We start from the raw sequence: 18,477 nt of genomic DNA, 5'->3' as shown, positions 1-18,477 counted from the left end.
GTTGCAATAAAATTTGCCCTATCTTGATGTGTAGGTATTGTAATACAGAGCTTTAATAGATTTTGGAATGCCCATTCTCGTGTCTATCGTGAAAAATGGTTTGATTGGTAGCAAACAATGCGTTGTATGCGTGTCTGATGCAGCTGTGCGCGAGAGGTTTTCTATTTACCTGCCCGATATTATGTATGTCCCCACGACAAAGGACTCCTAACAAAGGAATCAATAACGTTCGTACGCTTCCTCCGTTGGGAGGAAAATACCTCCGGTTTCCTTCAACGCAGCGGGAGCCCGATCCATATTCCAACTCAGCCTTGAAAAGAAAGGATAGTCGCACGTTTGCTATACACTCATTTGTATATATCCCTGCGCCACTACGCGCGGACTGATTTCGTACTTGCGTGTAACTTCAGAAAACAAGTTAAAAACATACCAAGAAAGAAAAAGAACGGTTTTGTGCATGTAATGAGGTACTCTCAGACCGCAAGAAGTTCGCTTAGCTGCACCCGCTGTTGAGAGCACGTCATGCAAAGGATTTTTGTCAAGCTCCTATAGAAAATTCCGGTCAGGCGACGTTTAACCATAGGTTGCGCTCCTTTTGCCTATGCAAATAAGTTGTACGTCGGAGCGGTGAACCGTGCAACGTTCTTCGCTGTATTCATTTGGCGCAGTTTTGATATGGGCCACGATGCGAATCAAGGAGGTCGTAACCCACGCAAGAACGAAGCGTTCGGAGAATAGAACGTGACTGATAGCCCCTGGCAGAAAAGTCGTCATGCTGCCTGCCGTAGTTTTTCAGATAAGCTCGGCCACGACGCGAACTCTTAGTGCTCTGATGCATGAAAACAGACTGGTTCGCAAGCCCGCACCTCACATTCGTGCAGAATGTGGTCGCAGGTCGGCCTGCCGGCATGAATTTAAGGAGGGAGTTTTATGCCATCGCAATAGGGCCCATCCCATAGATCACTTCCTAAATTTTATTTTTAGGAAAAGAAGAATACCGGTTGGAAGCTGTTTTGTATCTATCAATTACTTGATGGTACCTCCATGGTTAAGTTATCAAGCAGTAGGAAATCTAGTCGAAGCAAGGAGCCTAATGTAATCGCATCCTTAGTGGCCTGCTTCATTCGTTTTTAAAAGGGTAACGTTCCTGCTGCATATTGAGCCCGCGTACATGCTACGGTCCTCTATCCTTGAGCGCGCACATACGCTTTTCTTTGCATTCTTCTTGCTGCATAGCTCCTTAATTATTATCTCGGACAGAGGTTAAGACCATGGAACCAGCTCCGGTTATCCGATAGCAGCCGGAACAGCAGCATTGTCTTCGTAATCAATCGTCACACCACACAGTGACAGAGGCACTGCTCTGAAACTTCAGTTTCACTGGCTAAGCTGTGGTGCACGACCACGTCCTGCATTTACAGCGTGCATTTCACTATGCTTTTCACCATATTGACACGTGTACTTGTTCATCTTTGTCGGGTGAACGCTGTTCACTGGCTAACAAATGTTAAACGCTGTCGCTTAGCACAAGATGCGCCTGCATGATTTGGAACTCACGCGAATATTGTCGTTCATTCTATCTATTGCGTATATCCTCGCTGAACCATGTATTATCAGACTGCATGCGTGACAAGAACTGTACAGTAGTTTCTAGAAGTCACGTGGGATCCAGCGATTACACCATTCCTCCCTTTAGGGGGTAAGTGCGAGGGGATGAACTGTTACTCCCCATGCCGTTACTCCTCCGAGGACTAACAGTTGCTCTTTTCCGATGCTCCTCAAGGCAGTAACGGTAATTATTTCCGATGCTCCGCAAAGGTGGAATTAATGAAATTAGGCATTTATACCCTGATAAAAAAGATCACTGAGCTGAAAAAAAAATTCAAAGAAAGTGCCTGAAAGTAGGGTTCGAACCCACAAGTAGGGCTCGCGCTCACAAGTACTCTAACCACCGCACCACGGCGGATCCTTTTTTTTTCTTTTTTTTCTTTATTGCATGGAAATATCGGCAGTGTCCAACCAGTGCCGTTACATTACCTAGGAACTTACATGAGAAACAAATTCACACACAGTATGCAGTCCAATGACAGTTCAAAATTCTGGCAAACAAACACAAGCGCCCAGACACGAAATCCATTCAGGTAAGGGATCATAAGTAGCGACCACACTACGGACATGAGCAGTCTCTTCTCGGAAGATAGACCTTGTCGAGCGAGGTGTAACTGGCTCGGCACGTCGAACTGCCGAGTATATCGAGACCAACCACCTTTTCCCTCACAACATGATAGGTTTCAGGCCAGGCCTCTCCACCCAGGACGCCATGAAGCTTATCAAGATACAAATCCTGGAACGCTGCACTTGGGACACGAGAGCCATCCTTGGTTTGGAGCTGGAGAAGGCCTTTGATAACATCCGTCACGAGTTCGTTCTCGACGCCACCTCCAAACTCGACCTAGACTCGGCCTTCCATGCCTTCCTCAGGTCTTCATTGAGCAAACGATGGGCCATCCTCAAGGCTGGAGATTTGGAATCGGAGAAAATGGAGCTGAGCAGAAGAGGCACCCCCCAGGGGTCAGTCATTTCACCGCTCCTCTTTAACATCGCAATGGTCGACCTCTCAAGACACCTAGGCAAGGTCCAAGGCATCGGTCACACGATCTACGCAGACGACATCACTGTCTGGTGCGCGGGTGGCAGTGACGGACAAGTCGAAGCCGCTCTCCAGGAAGCTGTCGACACTACAGAGCGCTTTCTAACCGACATGGGACTCCGGTGCTCCCCAAAGAAATCGGAGCTCCTTCTCTACAGCCCTACTAGAAAGGGCCGCAAGCCAGAGAACTGGAAACCCCCCACTGAAATTGACATTAATCTCTACACCAAGTGCGGAGATCCCATTCCCATAGTCTCGTCCATTCGAATCTTGGGAATGACACTCGAAGGGGCGGGAACGAATAGCATCACCATTCACAAACTAGCAAAGAAGGCGGATAGCGTCATCGGTCTAATCAGGCGGGTAGCTAACAGAAGGAGAGGCCTGAGCGAACAGAATGTAATAAGGCTAGTCCACGCTTTCTAGTTATGCCATTTCCCGTACGTAGCGGCCATGCACGTCTGGAAGAGGGCCGAGCGAGACAAGCTAAATGCCATGATAAGGAGGGGGATCAAGAGCGCGCTCGGACTACCAAACTACACACGCACCGACCGACTTCTGCAGTTGGGTATTTATAATGCCCTGGAAGAAATTGCAGAAGCACAAGAAAAGGCACAGATTCGTAGGGCCTCCGGCACCAGGGCAGGCAGACTACTCCTAACAGAGATGGACGTCCCCCCGGCCACTGTCGAAGACGCCTACCAGGGTCTTCCGAAAGAGCAGAAAGATAGCATCATCATATCGCCCGTCCCGAGCAATATGCATCCCCAGCGCAACGTAGAAAGAAGGAAGGCCAGGGCGGTGGCGCTCCTACGCCGCGCGACAGAACTTCCTGGCGGCAGCTGCTTCGTTGACGCGTTCCCAGTATGGCAACAGCAACAATTTCACGGTAGTGTCGATCAACCACAGGGGCTCGACCGTTAACGCCGCTTCGGTACGAAGCACGTCGTCGCGTGCGGCCGAGCTAGTGGCCATTGCCTTGGCAATCCTGGATGACAAACATGTCAATATCTTCAGCGACTCCAGGGCAGCCATCCGCGCCTTCAGCGTTGGCGCTGTGTGTGAGGAAGCCTGTCGCATCCTCTACGGCAAAAGCATCGCCACCCACACTCTCATGTGGTTTCCCGCTCACATGGGATCCATCATGGGAGGCCCCACAAACCTCAACGAGCTGGTCCACTCCAAGGCGCGAGGTCTCGCTTTCCGCGACCATGGAGAACTCCAACGCCGGCCCACAGTGGTGGAGAACAGAGATCAACCGACCACATACAATGAAATTGCGCAGCACTTTTATCTCGGCAGGAGAAACCTTCCCCTTCCACACAAGAAGTTAAATAGAGCGCAGGCATTGACCCTCAGATTATTGCAAACAGGCTCGTATCCCAGCCCGGCTTTATTCCACAAACTTTATCCCGACACCTATGTCACCAGTTCTTGCAGACACTGCAATGACATCGCTAGCCTAGACCATATGCTCTGATGTTGCCCCTCGTTACGAGGCACAGAACAAATCAATGAGGAGAAGTGGTTCTCCGCCATCAAGAGCCCCGATGCAGGGGCGCAACTATGGGCTGTACAGAGGGCCCACGATGCGGCGGTCGGGCATGGCCTGACTGTCCCAACGTGGGAGCGGCCCGCAGCGCGCTGAGTCGCGTACCTCAGGTCCTTCATTAAAGTTTTGCATCCATCCATCCATCGGCTACCGGGCGGCTGGTCCAAGAAGTCTACATGTCAGTAGCGGGGATCTTGGTAATTGCGCTCGTGGCTTTCCACACCTGGATGTGAATCAACGAATATTCCCTAGAGATCTCACGAGCTTCATGCACGTCGCTGGCCCAAATCATAATAGGTCTTAATTTACAAAAGTAACTATACTGTCCTTTTCAATTGCGTTTTCATTAATAAGATTTGTTGTTGGGCGAGTTGGTTCACACAGCGAGGAAATAAATGTACATGTATTTGCTCGCTGTATTCATTAGTTATTGAGGCGCTGCGTTCGGTGCGAGGCTCTTATAATTTATAGCATCGAGGAAGAATTTTAGGCAATTGTCTTCAGCAGAGACAATCACTAAGTTTCCATGCTGCTGCGGCAAAATCTTCACAATCTACGTTCAAGAATGCATGAGACAGTAGCTCATTGCGTGGTCTTTCTGGCGACTCGCATTGGTGTAAATAGGGATGGCGCGCTAGGAAGATGCATCACATTATTGCGCCAGCCGAAGTTACCTTAAGCGGGTGAAGTCACCTCCAGCGAATTCAAGCAAGCGACTTGCAAGTCGCATCCACAGGGAAAAAGCAAAGGCGGCAGAGCCTGGCGTTTGCTTTCCTCCACTCACAAGCAAGATGCGTTCGCTAAACACAGGCGCGAGCTCGTCTCGGACGCCGTCACGCTAGGGTTGATGCGCTACAAGTAAATGCGCGTGCGTTGCCTCACGCAGGTGCGCGAGGAAATGCGAAGCGCTTGCGTCAAACTGCTGTAGACGTATCTGCTAAGATGCCAAGTGACACTAGCTTGGGGCGACATCAGGCGACCTATTTGTCAAGAATTCTTTATTCTGATTACACTTCTTTTTTTATAATTCGTCACAACGAGTGGCCGATGCTTGCGACAGTGGCGCGCGACTTCGTGCAAGGCAATGGCGAAAGAGAACAAGAAAGGACAACGAAAATAATAGTTAAAGGCCTTGTCAGACTTTATCCGGTATGGATGAGTGTTGCCTAAAAGCAGCATTCAAGAAAGCTTTTTTTTTCTTTCAGAGTATCGGTATTGACTGCAAAGTTTCTGGCTAAATGTATTCGGCCAACATTTGTTGGTTTAGAGCAGAAACCCAGGACGAGGAAGAAATTCGGCACTCGACTCGCTTTCTTTTGAAAGCACGGCCAGAGGAGACAGACCTATGCAAGTTCTCCAGCTGCAGTGCTGTCAGACAGGTGATGTAAGGCAAATTAAATGTACACCTATGGTTCAGATGTAACGAGAGCTGCCTGTAAAAAATCCAAACATGGTCATAGTTGACTTGGGTGAAGCCCACTTCCAGTTTTCTGCCTCGTGTTTCCAACTTATTGCTATAAAAAATGTCGCAAAGCATTTTTTTTCCTTTTTTGTTGATTATGCTTATTCTCGATGTGCTTAGCAGATTTAGATAGAAAATAATTTATTGCGGGTATTTATATGTCCTGTTATCAAAGGGTTAAAAGAAGTGATGTTATAACTTCCAGTTGGTTTTTCTGAGAAGATAGAAATAAGTGAAGGAAGGAATAAGGACATGAACGAATGAATGAATTCGAACCCAGTATAAGGGCATCGTCGGTATTGTTTGGAAATTCCCCAACAACTTCGCAACCAATCTATTAGGAGACGAGCGCAATATCCTACAGCTCATCGAGCTTTGCAGCACAGAAAACACTACATTGGCTCGTAAGAACAAGCACAAGGCTGTGGTGGTGGAAATTATATTATTAGCGAGGGCGACTGGCAAATGATGCAGTTCTGAAAAAAAACCTGCCCGATTTGGGCTCCAGAGTTGTGCAGCTTGATTTAGTATTGCCGCACGATTTTAATTTCTTTCTCTGACAAATATCTGTACAATTGCCGTTATTCCTTCTGTTCCCTTTCCAAAGATTTGTATTTTATATATTGTATAACAAATGCAATCACAGGAGAAGGGCACTGACAGGAACAAAAATCACTGTGTTGTTGCACCACGCCCAAGTGCACATAAATCTTTCTTCTTGCGCGCTACTTGCATGAATGCAAGCGGTTCCACTTAACGAGAAGCACCAGTTGCAGAAAATTAAATCTCTCGGCAAGGAAACAAGGCCATTTCTTTGCTGCTGCGGAAAGCTCCATGGAAGCGGTGCCTGCGTACACATGTTTCACAGTGTCAGAAACAATTGCGAGTTAAGTAGCTCCGCACGAATGAAATATTGTTTTTTTCTTTGCCTCATCCGCGCTGTTTCGGCCACCCCCTCTCTTGTGTCCGGTCCTGCTTCTTCGCGCAAAAGCCTAATCATCGCAGACACGGTTCCGTCCTTCTGTGCTGCCAACGCCACCCTTTCGGTGGAGAGCGACCGCTTTTCCTGACAGGCCGTTGCTCGTACAAGTCACTGCAGCCTTACGCAACACCTCTCCAGACGTCGACAACTTCAGAGTGTCCGGAATCTCATTTTCGTTGCACGTGGAAAAGCGTCGCCTATCTTGCGCAACGACTGCCAACGCTGGTACGCGAAATTTTCCCGACGCGTATCTCATTTCCCGAACCGATTTCAGCAGCACTATGAAAACAGCTAAACTGTGTCTTGTCGCCTGTCGCGTCGCCGTCGATATACCGGGTGTTCAAAAATTAAGCTTTATGGTTTTCTTAAAATTAGACACTGAGAGGCACGCGATGACAGTTATCAGGACAGTTATCATCTTTGCCAACGCCTCCGCCCCCCCAGTTCTCAGACTAAACGCCTCACGCAACAGCCACGTCACATCAGGGAGGAGCTTTGAGTCAATCCTAACTTTCTTGCATGCGTGGTCATGCGAACGACAATTAAAATTTGGAGTCGAATATCTCGGAGCACAGACACGCTAGAAGAATTGTTCCAACTGATAGTGTGTAGAAACATGACTGCCTCTAAATTTTCAATACAAACATACCCACTTACTGCAGTCAACAAGAAGTTAATTATTCAATTTTAGTTAACTGGGCTGCTGACAGCGATAATTGTCATCTGATATTGTGTCCCTCGGCCCACATAACTTATTTGCACAGGTGGTCTTCGGGTGCCTTCCTGTGCCTAATTTTAAGAAAACCATAAAGCCTAATTTTGAAAAACCCTATATATCTAGCAAAGGTGCACCGTACGTTGTAGAATGTCGGTGCAAAATACAACCTTTACGGTGCTGAGCGGCTAGTGGATTCGAATCATATATAGTCACTTTCATGTTTTCGTTTTATGTCGAGACAGGTGTTTTGTCACCTGTGAACTGTGCAACTGCCAATGGCGCGGTGCGGAAGACTGCTGAGACGAGGGAGGGCTAACTAAATAAATCCCTTTTCATATTTTCCGATGTACCGGACGCTTCTCATCATCCTTCCTTAACCACCACAGTGGCTCAGTGGCTAAGGCTACGAAGTGGCGGATTCTAATCCCGGTCAAGGCAGCCATATTTCGTCGGTATAGCGGAATATAAAAACCCTTGTTTACTTAGACTTAGGTGCAATTTAACGAACCCTAAGTAGTCAAAATTATTCTGGAGTCCCCCATGCATTAAAATGTCCCACAGAACCAACTGTGTTAGTTTCGGGACGTTCAATCCCATATCTTTTTTTTTTCTGTTCCTCGCTTTTCCGATCAATTCCCTCGCTCACAACTTTGCCTCAGCGCGGCGCTGTTATGGTGTTCTCCAGTGGGGAAAACCAGCTCGCAAGTTTTCTTTTCTGTTCAAGATTCGTGCACAACAAGTACTTCCCACCTCTGAACTGCTTCCCTTTTTCTCCACCGAGACGATAACTCTGGGTGCCGCAACAAGGCGTGATGGAGCAAGCAATAGTTGCTATATCATCGACACCTTGAGAAAGGGTGTGGTTGCTAAATGCGAGTACCCTTGGTTCAATAACGCGAGAGCCAACCTCTTAATTTTAACAAGAAATTAAACGAAAATGAGGCAGACGTATCCTTCAGTCATGTTATAGAGGAACGGCGAGTGCCCTTTGTTTGAATGGGGCGATATATTTAACTGGCTTGGTTATGAAAAAAAACATCAAGAAATTCAAAAGAAAATTTAATCCTGTATATTGCAATCTGCGTGTATACGTTTTTTCAGCAAGATAATGGGCACGAAAATTACCACGCTCTTACTGTTCGTAAGAGAGGATGCCAGCCATTTGCGATGTAGGACACATAATTAGCGAACGCGGCCAGCCAATGGCAAACACCACTTACGGACGAAAATATTTTTCAATTCGACCACATGGTATATGTGTAATGCTGACAAAAGAGTGCTGATTGTAGTAACAAACTACACCGAGAGCTCTGACATAATTTTACTAAGACTTACGTATACGAGAGAGAAGGTCTTACGAAGGCGATAATGATACAGAATGATATGACAGCAAAGGCGGCGGCCTGTGAAAACCAATGTTAAAGGAGAAACACTGTGAGTGTACGGCCTCAATCGTTGATTTGCTTGCGCGTTATGGTCGCCGGCAGGTTTTTAATATGCCACGATTGCTTTAGTAGCTTTCTTCACTGCCACTCAGGTATAAGTCGCTGTCGCTACTGTTCGTTTAATTTCCTTTGCTGTCTGCAAGGCGCACCACTCACTGTACCTGAATCGCGGATCTAGAAAAGACGTCGGCTTGCTTGCATGCTCTTGCTCCTGATGGTGTTGCCGCCTTCGAAACCACTGCGCAGTACGGGAGGCCAGTCTTTCGTGAGCGCTGGCCTTAGAGCGTCACGGTGCTCTTATCTTCATCGACTGAACGGCTGGCAAGGGAGGTCAGAGATGCAATATAGACTGTGCGTGCAGGGAGGGGGAGTGGTCATCTTCCGCTTACCGAGCACAGGCATTCCGCGTCCGTGGGCCCCGATTAGCCGATATAGGAGAGCCGCTGTCTGGGGTGTATAGAGGGGGCCATTGCGGTATCCTCGCGAACGACGCACTGGTGCAGAGCGGGAAGGAACGGGCGAACCCGGGGCTATATCAACGAGTATGTATAGGGCACCTGGCTGTTTGGACGGGTGGCAATTGCGGCACAACCGCTTGTACACACTTCTGATCCTGTAGCACGCTCTACGCGCGCCGAAACAAAGTAAGTGAGGATTCAGAGAATAACATAATAATTAAACACTGGAGGAAAAGTTAACAAGGAGACACGTTGTTCGTTCAACTACTCCTACGCGTCTTCCGTCTCACATGCAATGTTCTTGGCCGAAAAGGTGCCATCGACAACCAGTGGAGCGCGATGATGCGGCAGCTTGGCCTCGTACCGTCGACGTATTTCAGAGCGGGGAAGCGCACATATATTTTAGGATGCATGTGGAGAGTGTATCGTGCTTTCTAATGTTTTCTTCTTTCTTTTCCTTTTTTATTGTTGTTTGAGAAACGAATTTGGGATTGCGGGATATGACTCTCTGACGTAGCCTACTTTGCCGTGTTTCGACACCTAAGTAAAAAAAAAAGTCTAAGGCATTTAGAGAATCACTGGTCTTTCGTCCACCAAGGGAACAAGCTGGCTTCAGAAGGGTATTGTACAACGAGTCGCATTGATGTCATCAATCACGTAATTGAAAAATTTTGCAGTACAAATAAGCTTTCTATACGGCTTTCATAAACTATGAAAATGCATTCGATCCAGTAGAGATACTAGAAGTCATGAATAAGGTATATAATTGTCAAGGAGTACAGAACGCATACGAGAATATCATAGCAATCATCTATAAAGACTCCAGAGCTTCCTAACTTAATTCTCCACAAGAAAAGCCAAAAGATAGCGACTGAGAAAGCAGGAGTTAAGGAAAGACAATCTCTTCAGCGCTATTCACTCCATAGTTATAAGAAATATTCAAACTATTAGACTGGGAAGGATAAACGGCGAACATCTCGGCAACCTGTGGTTTGCAGATGACATTGTCTAGATCGGCAACGCTGGAGATGGGTCTGAAAGTGCATAGTATAGGCCTGAATGATAGTGATATATATATATATATATATATATATATATATATATATATATATATATATATATATATACACCTATTATATAGTGAGGCGAGTCTAGCAGTGTCATTGGAGGGATGAGAGGGTAGTAAATGGGATATAATAGGGCTCAGTGAGGTTAGGAGGCCAAAAGAAGCATATACGGTGCTAAAAAGCGGGCACGACCTGTGCTACCGGGGCTTAGCCGAGAGACGAGAACTAGGAGTTGGATTCCTGATCAATAAGAACATAGTTGGTAACATAGCATTAACGAGAGAGTGGCAGATCTTATTGGTGAAACTTAGTAAGAGGTACAAATTGAAGGTCATACAGGTCTACACCCCTACATCCAGTCATGATGACCAGGAAGTCGCAAGCTTCTATGAGAACGAGGAATCGGCGATGGGTAAAGTCAAAACAAAATACACTATACTGATGGGCGATTTCAATGCCAAGGTAGGCAAGAAGCAAGCTGGAGACAAGTCAGTGGGGGAATATGCCATAGGATCTAGGAATAGCAGGGGAGAATTATTAGTAGAGTTTGCAGAACAGAATAATATGCGGATAATGAATACCTTCTTCCGCAAGCGGGATAGCCGAAAGTGGACGTGGAGGAGCTTGAATGGCGAGACTAGAAATGAAATAAACTTCATACTCTGCGCTAGCCCTGGCATCATACAAGATGTGGACGTGCTCGGCAAGGTGCGCTGCAGTTACCATAGGATGGTAAGAACTCGAATTAGTCGAGACTTGAGGAGGGAACGTAAGAAACTGGTACACAAGAAGCAAATCAATGAGTTAGCGGTAAGAGGGAAACTAGAGGAATTCCGGATCAAGCTACAGAACAGGTATTCGGCTTTAACTCAGGAAGAGGACCTTAGTGTTGAAGCAATGAAGGACAATCTTGTGGGCATCACTAAGGAGTGTGCAATAGAAGTCGGTGGTAACACCGTTAGGCAGGATACCAGCAAACTATCGCAGGAGACGAAAGATCTGATCAACAAACGCCAATGTATGAAAGCCTCTAACCCTACAGCTAGAACAGAACTGGCAGAACTTTCGAAGTTAATCAACAAGCGTAAGACAGCTGACATAAGGAACTATCATATGGATAGAATTGAACATGCTCTCAGGAACAGAGGAAGCCTAAAAGCAGCGAAGAAGAGACTAGGAATTGGCAAGAATCAGATGTATGCGTTAAGAGACAAAGCCGGCAATATCATTACTAATACGGATGATATAGTTCAAGTGGCGGAGGAGTTCTATAGAGATTTATACAGTACCAGTGGCACCCACGAAGGTGCTCTCAGAGAGAGTAGTCTAGAGGAATTTGAAATCCCACAAGTAACGCCGGAAGAAGTAAAGAACGCCTTGGGAGCTATGCAAAGGGGGAAGACAGCTGGGATGGATCAGGTAACAGCAGATTTGTTGAAAGATGGTGGGAACATTGTTCTAGAAAAACTGGCCACCCTGTATACACAAAGCCTAATGACCTCGAGCGTACCGAAATCTTGGAAGAACGCTAATGTAATCCTAATCCATAAGAAAGGGGACGCCAAAGACCTGACAAATTATAGACCGATCAGCTTACTGTCCGTTGCCTACAAACTATTTACTAAGGTAATCGCAAATAGAATCAGGAACACCTTAGACATCTGTCAACCAAAGGACCAGGCAGGATTCTGTAAATGCTACTCAACAATAGACCATATTCACACTATCAATCAGGTGATAGAGAAATGTGCGGAATATAACCAACCCATATATACAGCTTTCATTGATTACAAAAAAGCGTTTAATTCAGTCGAAACATCAGCAGTCATGGAGGCATTACGGAATCAGGGGGTAGACGAGCCATATGTAAAAATACTGAAAGACATCTATAGCGGTTCCCCAGCCACCGTAGTCCTCCATAAAGAAAGCAACAAAATCCCAATAAAGAAAGGCGTCAGGCAGGGAGATACGATTTCCCCAATGCTATTCACAGCGTGTTTACAGGAGGTATTCAGAGACCTGGAGTGGGAAGAATAGGGGATAAGAGTCAATGGAGAATACCTTAGTAACTTGCGATTCGCTGATGATATTGCCTTGCTTAGTAACTCAGGGAACAATGTGCAATGCATGCTCACTGACCTGGAGAGGTAAAGCAGGAGGGTGGGTCTAAAAATTAATCTGCAGAAAACTAAAGTAATGTTTAACAATCTCGGAAGAGCACAGTAGTTTACGATAGGTTGCGAGGCACTGGAGGTGGTAAGGGAATACCTCTACTTAGGACAGGTAGTGACCGCGGATCCGGATCACGAAACTGAAATAATCAGAAGAATAAGAACGGGCTGGGGTGCGTTTGGCAGGCATTCTCAGATCATGAACAGCAGCTTCCCATTATCCCTCAAGAGAAAAGTGTATAACCAGCTGTGTCTTATCAGTACTCATGTACGGGGCAGAAACCTGGAGGCTTACGAAAAGGGTTCTACTTAAATTGAGGACAACGCAACGGGCTATGGAAAGAAGAATGATGGGTGTAACGTTAAGGGATAAGAAAAGAGCAGATTGGGTGAGGGCACGAACCGAGTAAATGACATCATAGTTGAAATCAAGAAAAAGAAATGGGGGCATGGGCAGGACATTTAATGAGGAGGGATGATAACCGATGGTGATTAAGGGTTACGCACTGAATTCCAGGGGAAGGGAACCGTAGCAGGGGGCGGCAGAAAGTTAGGTGAGCGGAGGAGATTAAGAAGTTTGCAGGGACAACATGGCCACAATTAGTACATTACAGGGGTTGTTGGAGAAGTATGGGCGAGGCCTTTGCCCTGAGCTTGGCGTAACCAGGCTGATGATATATATATTAGTCGTATCATAAGAAGCCAACAAACACTGACACCAAGGACAACATAGGGGAAATTACTTGGGCTTAAATAAAACAAAGAAACGATAAGTAATGGAAATTAAAGTGGATGAAAAAATTACCGACGATTACGTTGCTTCCTAATGCGAAATTTGAGCGCAGCAAATAAGCTGTTTCACCTTTTCGATAGATTGAGGCAAAGAAATCGAGCAACACATGTATGCGCTATCACAGAATTTTTTTTTTATTTTTCACACGTATTCCTTTAACAAAGACTCCACTAGGTAAGCTTCTGCTTCGGCGGCACGCACCTCTGGATTCTGACGGCGACGGCGCTGGGCCTCTGCTCTGGCAGCTCGTTTAGCAGCAGCAGCAGCAGCAGCAGCAGACGGAGGACTTCCATCGGTCGTCTCGCTCATGGCTCAGAAAGAACTGGCAGATAATTTCGCAGTGGCGAACGGCAGCGGCAATTTCGGCTCGGGCGGTGCACATATACAGATCCGCCGCCACCGATCTGGCTCTCTGATTGCCACCGCACAGGGCGAACGGCAGCGGCAATTTCGGCTCGGGCGGTGCACATATACAGATCCGCCGCCACCGATCTGGCTCTCTGATTGCCACCGCACAGGGGTTGCATTGGAGGAGGAGCGAAGAAAGGAATTAAGTTCGAGCCGGCGCTTTGACAACCGGAGACTCGCAGGAAGAGGGGGGAGGGGGGCGGCGTGTACACCCAGCGGCAAACGATGGGGGCAGAAGCGCGCGCAGCAAGCGGACAACACGATAAAGGGAGGAGGGAAGAGATAGCAGCGACTGACTGATGCCGCTGACGCCGATAGTGAGTCGACCCCAGCTGCGGAGTTGGTTTCAGGGACAACGCCGCCGATGCCGACACAAACAATATGATACCCTCGCTTCCGCAGCGCTAAGAACCAGGTCTAGCCGTGGGAAGGTGGTCACGTATTCGTCGACGTGCCGGGGCCTACGTGAAATAACCGGCGCGTCGGCAACTGAAGAGCACCCTATCCGCCACACAAGAACAGGGGGGGGGGACCCTTTCCTCCTCTTTCTGCATGGCGGCGACGGTGTTCTATGCAGTCACGTTATCTTGACTCTCTAGCGGCGTCAGCGGCATCCAGCGGTATCAGTCGGTCGCTGCTAGCGCTGGGGGGATGAAAGGGGGGCGGAGCTGATTACGAGGCCGACGACAACGCCGACGACGACGCGAAACCCAGGAACGGACGCCAAAGAGCTGCGCTCTAAAAACAACTTGCCGCAGGTGGGAACCGAACCCACAATCTTCGCATATCACGTGCGATGCTCTACCAATTGAGCTACCACGGCGCCGTTTTCCAATCCACTTTCATGGGTATTTATGTGGTCTAGTAAAACCCTGGGAGTAGAACGCTAGGGAAACCGCTTAGGTCTGTGAGTAGTGGCGCTGGCTAACACTCCCAGGGTTCTACTAGCACACATAAATACCCAAGAAAGTGGCTGGCAAAACGGCGCCGTGGTAGCTCAATTGGTAGAGCATCGCACGCGAAATGCGAAGGTTGTGAGTTCGGTTCCCAGCTGCGGCAAGTTGTTTTTTCATGCACTTTAATTTCCATTATTTATAGTTTCTTTGTTTCATTTTTAAGCACAAGTAATTTCCCCTATGTTGTCCTTGGTGTCAGTGTTTGTTGGCTTCTTATGATATGACGAATAAAAATCGGCCCCCTCGGTTAACCCCCTTTCTTCTCGTTCATATATATATATATATATATATGTATATATAATTATAGTATAGGTCTGAAAAGTGTAATAGTATGTCTGCAGAATAACATGCAGAAAACAAAGATAATCTTCAATAGCCTAGCAAAAGAACGAAAATTCATGATTGAAAGTCCGCCTCTGTAATCTGCGCAAGAGTACGTTTGTCTACGACAATTATTTACAGGGTACCCTGATCACGAGAAGAAAATTTCCAGAAGAGTAAAAATAGGACGGACGCATGCGTTAGGTATTATGGAATCATGATTGGCAGCTTACTGCTATTAATGAAAACAAAAGTGTACAATCATCGCATTCTAATGACTCATTGCTAAGTGCGCCAAATTGGGAAACAGGACACCACACAAGAAGAGACACACAGAAACATCGAGCCAGATCATGCACAGACCGCGCAACGAGCGATGGAAAGAAAATCTTTAGGCGTAGAGTTAAGAGGCAAGTAAACAGTGGTGTGGACTAGAGAGCAAACCGGAGTACGGGGCAGAAACCTGGAGGCTTACGAAAAGGGTTCTACTACGTAGCCAATATCCTAGTTGACATTAAAAGGCGGAAATAGACCTGGGAAGGTAATGTAATGCGCAGGGATGGTACGCAGAGATATTTGCAGCCATAAGCTAGGGTCAGCTGTCATAAGACAGGGGTAATTGGAGATCGCTGGGGGAAGCTATCGCCCTGTACTTGACATAAATAGGCTGACGATGATGCCAACGGTGTTGATGATTTACGGCGAGACACAACCTGATGTGTGTCACCGTAAATCAGCCGTGAGTGAAAAGTGCGCGCACTCGCGGCCATGAGTGTAAATAAGCCGCTAGTGTCGCCCTCACATTAGGTTATTTCATTCGTGAATCGTTAGGAACAACTTTTTGATTGTGAATTTAATGAACTGGCCGGTACGTGTCTACACTTCATACAGCGACTGTATTCACGTTTGCAAGAGGGCTCATGCCGAAACCAAAAACAAGAACAAATCTATGTTCGTTGTGCCTGCATACCAAGAACGAATGGTCATGTAAGCTGTTTCACTCTATCTACAACAGCAGGGGGCGTATTAACAAAACGGTTTTACGCTGTGCTATTCGTAAGCGAACATGCCTATGAATCATAACATCTGACAGTTGTTAGCGATGGTGTCCGGCCAACGGCAACCAGCACTCGCTAACGAAGAACGGTGAATTTGGCCCCTGGGAACGAATGCACAAAGCCTTTTGCATTTTCACATTGGCTGGCTAGTCCCAGGCACCGTATTCGGTCCCAGGGTCCTTATTGAGAAAGAACTACGGGGGCACGCAAGTAATTATCATGATGCGTAAATGCGAGAGCATTACTTGTCGCTGAGTGTGCCTCAGAGTTATGTCACTGATTATAGTGTTGCGGCGAAATCTTGCTGAGTTTAGGGCTGCTGCGTTGTCTCCGAGTGTCTCCGAGTTGCTGCTTATGAGGTTCCAACAACGCAAGACGACAAACCAGCCATACTGCGATCTCTCAGGTGACTTTTATTTGCTGAGTTCTCATTAAAGTGCTGTTTCACGCAAATTGCGGTGGGTGTTCTTTGTATATGCGCAATCCAAGAACCTCTTATTTAAACTGTTTATTAAGTAGAACATTTTTGTCAGCGACAGCATAGAAAATAAGGTGAGGAATATGAAGAGATAGCTGCGTGGCAAGGATCCCTTGAAACATTGCGTACGAGTTCCCGACAGGCCTCTTCTTGTGACCTTTCCTTTACCATCTGGCTAATTAACAGCCATAGCTTGAAAAATAAAGTAGATGAGTTTCGTGTTTTGCTTTGTTTTTGTCCGACTACACATAGTAATCGGAAATGAATGTTGGCTGCATGAGCCTATTGCAAATTTTGAAATATTTTTGTGTGGCTACGATGTTTACCGATGCGACAGAACCACACATGGTGGCGGCGTTTTTTTTTTGTTCTCGTTAATGAATATAGTCAGAGTAGTAAACTGCCTACTACTCTACATTATTCTGAATCTGCCTGGTGCAAGGTTAAACTTAGCAATGGTAGCTGCTGCGCTATTGGATCGTTTTACTGACCTCCAAGTTCCACTAATTCGGAATCATTTAACGAGTTCTCAAGTTTCTTAACTACCATAAATCGTGACTATATTTTTGCTAGGGACCTTAATATGCCTGCCGTTCACTGGGTAGATAAAAAACCTGTGCTGTCAGACTCTACCTCCCTATCTTTATCGTATTATCAGTATTATCATGTATTATCAGTGAACGCGGCCAGTCAATGGCAAAGAGTACTTACGAACGAAAAGCTTTGTGAATTCGACCCGAGATTCACCTATGTCACATTGCTATAAACACGGCTATGCTTGTTCCTGCATGGGGAAATACGCAGTGCATGTTCCTGCGAGGTGGATTTTCTTTGGCTATTTAGATAAAAAGCTGGAACGAAACAGCGTGTTCTTTTCTGACAACAAAAGAGGCCGCTCGGTCGCGTATGACTGACGTTTTCTTTCGTTGTCATTTAAGTGAAGGAGAAACAGCTCTTCATCCACCTATGTCGGCTGCGTGGGCAAAATTTCAGACGCCAATGTTGCCTCCGTGGTTCTGGCATTGTTGAAATCATATTCCGAGCTCACTTAGGGAAGGAAGCACTCAATACGAACGGGAAAAGAACGTGAGAAGAGAATGCGCAAGATACTCCAACAAAAAACTCCGCTGCGATTATCCTATATATTTTCTGAACATAGTTGAGCGAAGAGTTTCGTGAGCTGTATATAGGCGAGACACAACCTTCGTGCAGTCGTATGGAACGATGTCTAAATTCACCACAGAGATTCCGTGACATCGCCGCGACCCTGCTGGGGAGGTGCGTAGATTAGGAGCGTGATCATGGCTTCGTTCGCACAAAAGCATAGGCTAATTGAACGGATGTTTACGTAAGACGCACCACGGTTAGAAACAACAGCGTAAAGAAAAGCTCATCTAACGTGTGAGGAGCGATAGGTGCCTACAGCAAATTGCACTACATTCGTCACCAATATGCCTTCTTTTTCTTCCAGCCAGTCTTTGTATACGGTGTTTTCTTTCTCCATTTTGAGAATTTCCCCCCATGCTGTGCGTGCCGTCAAAAGCAGATGAAAAATAATGTCTAAATATTCAATTAGCGAATCCAGGCTGCTGAAAGCCGAAGCCGAAGAAGTTCAGCCTTTTTATGCGGCCTCAGCGTAATCCGAGCAGGCAATTGTTCAAGCGGAAGACGATTACGACGTTTTCCAACCCCGATGTTACTTCTGTCACAGTATTTGTTTTGTCACGTGGTTGATAGGTGGGTTGGAATGGACCTTTATTGCTAGGGCCTGGATGTCGCGCATGCAAATATATATATATATATATATATATATATATATATATATACACTATTTAAAATTAATTTGTACAGTACGTCTTTGTGGCCCACCTGCGGTGTTGAGGAAGATTTAAATCGTTTAATTTGGGTTTGTATTCATTTCACCACCTCAAGGGTCGGCTGTGTTGAGACACGTTATA

General features: G+C 46.5%; 1 protein-coding gene and 1 non-coding gene across 3 annotated transcripts in view; both read right to left on the bottom strand.

The window, feature by feature from the left end:
- The window catches only part of LOC142560215 (dopamine receptor 2-like), a 409,339-nt gene that overhangs the window by 57,720 nt on the left and 333,142 nt on the right, over nt 1–18,477 (bottom strand). The gene's annotated exons all lie outside the window — the stretch shown is intronic.
- TRNAS-UGA (transfer RNA serine (anticodon UGA)) lies at nt 14,457–14,529 on the bottom strand. The gene has a single exon. It is a non-coding gene; the product is annotated as a tRNA-Ser (tRNA).

Source organism: Dermacentor variabilis, chromosome 1, assembly GCF_050947875.1.
Source record: "Dermacentor variabilis isolate Ectoservices chromosome 1, ASM5094787v1, whole genome shotgun sequence".
In the NCBI taxonomy this organism is placed as follows: Eukaryota; Metazoa; Arthropoda; class Arachnida; order Ixodida; family Ixodidae; genus Dermacentor; species Dermacentor variabilis.
The sequence above is the reverse complement of the archived record's forward strand: the minus strand, read 5'-3'. Positions and strand labels throughout refer to the sequence as shown.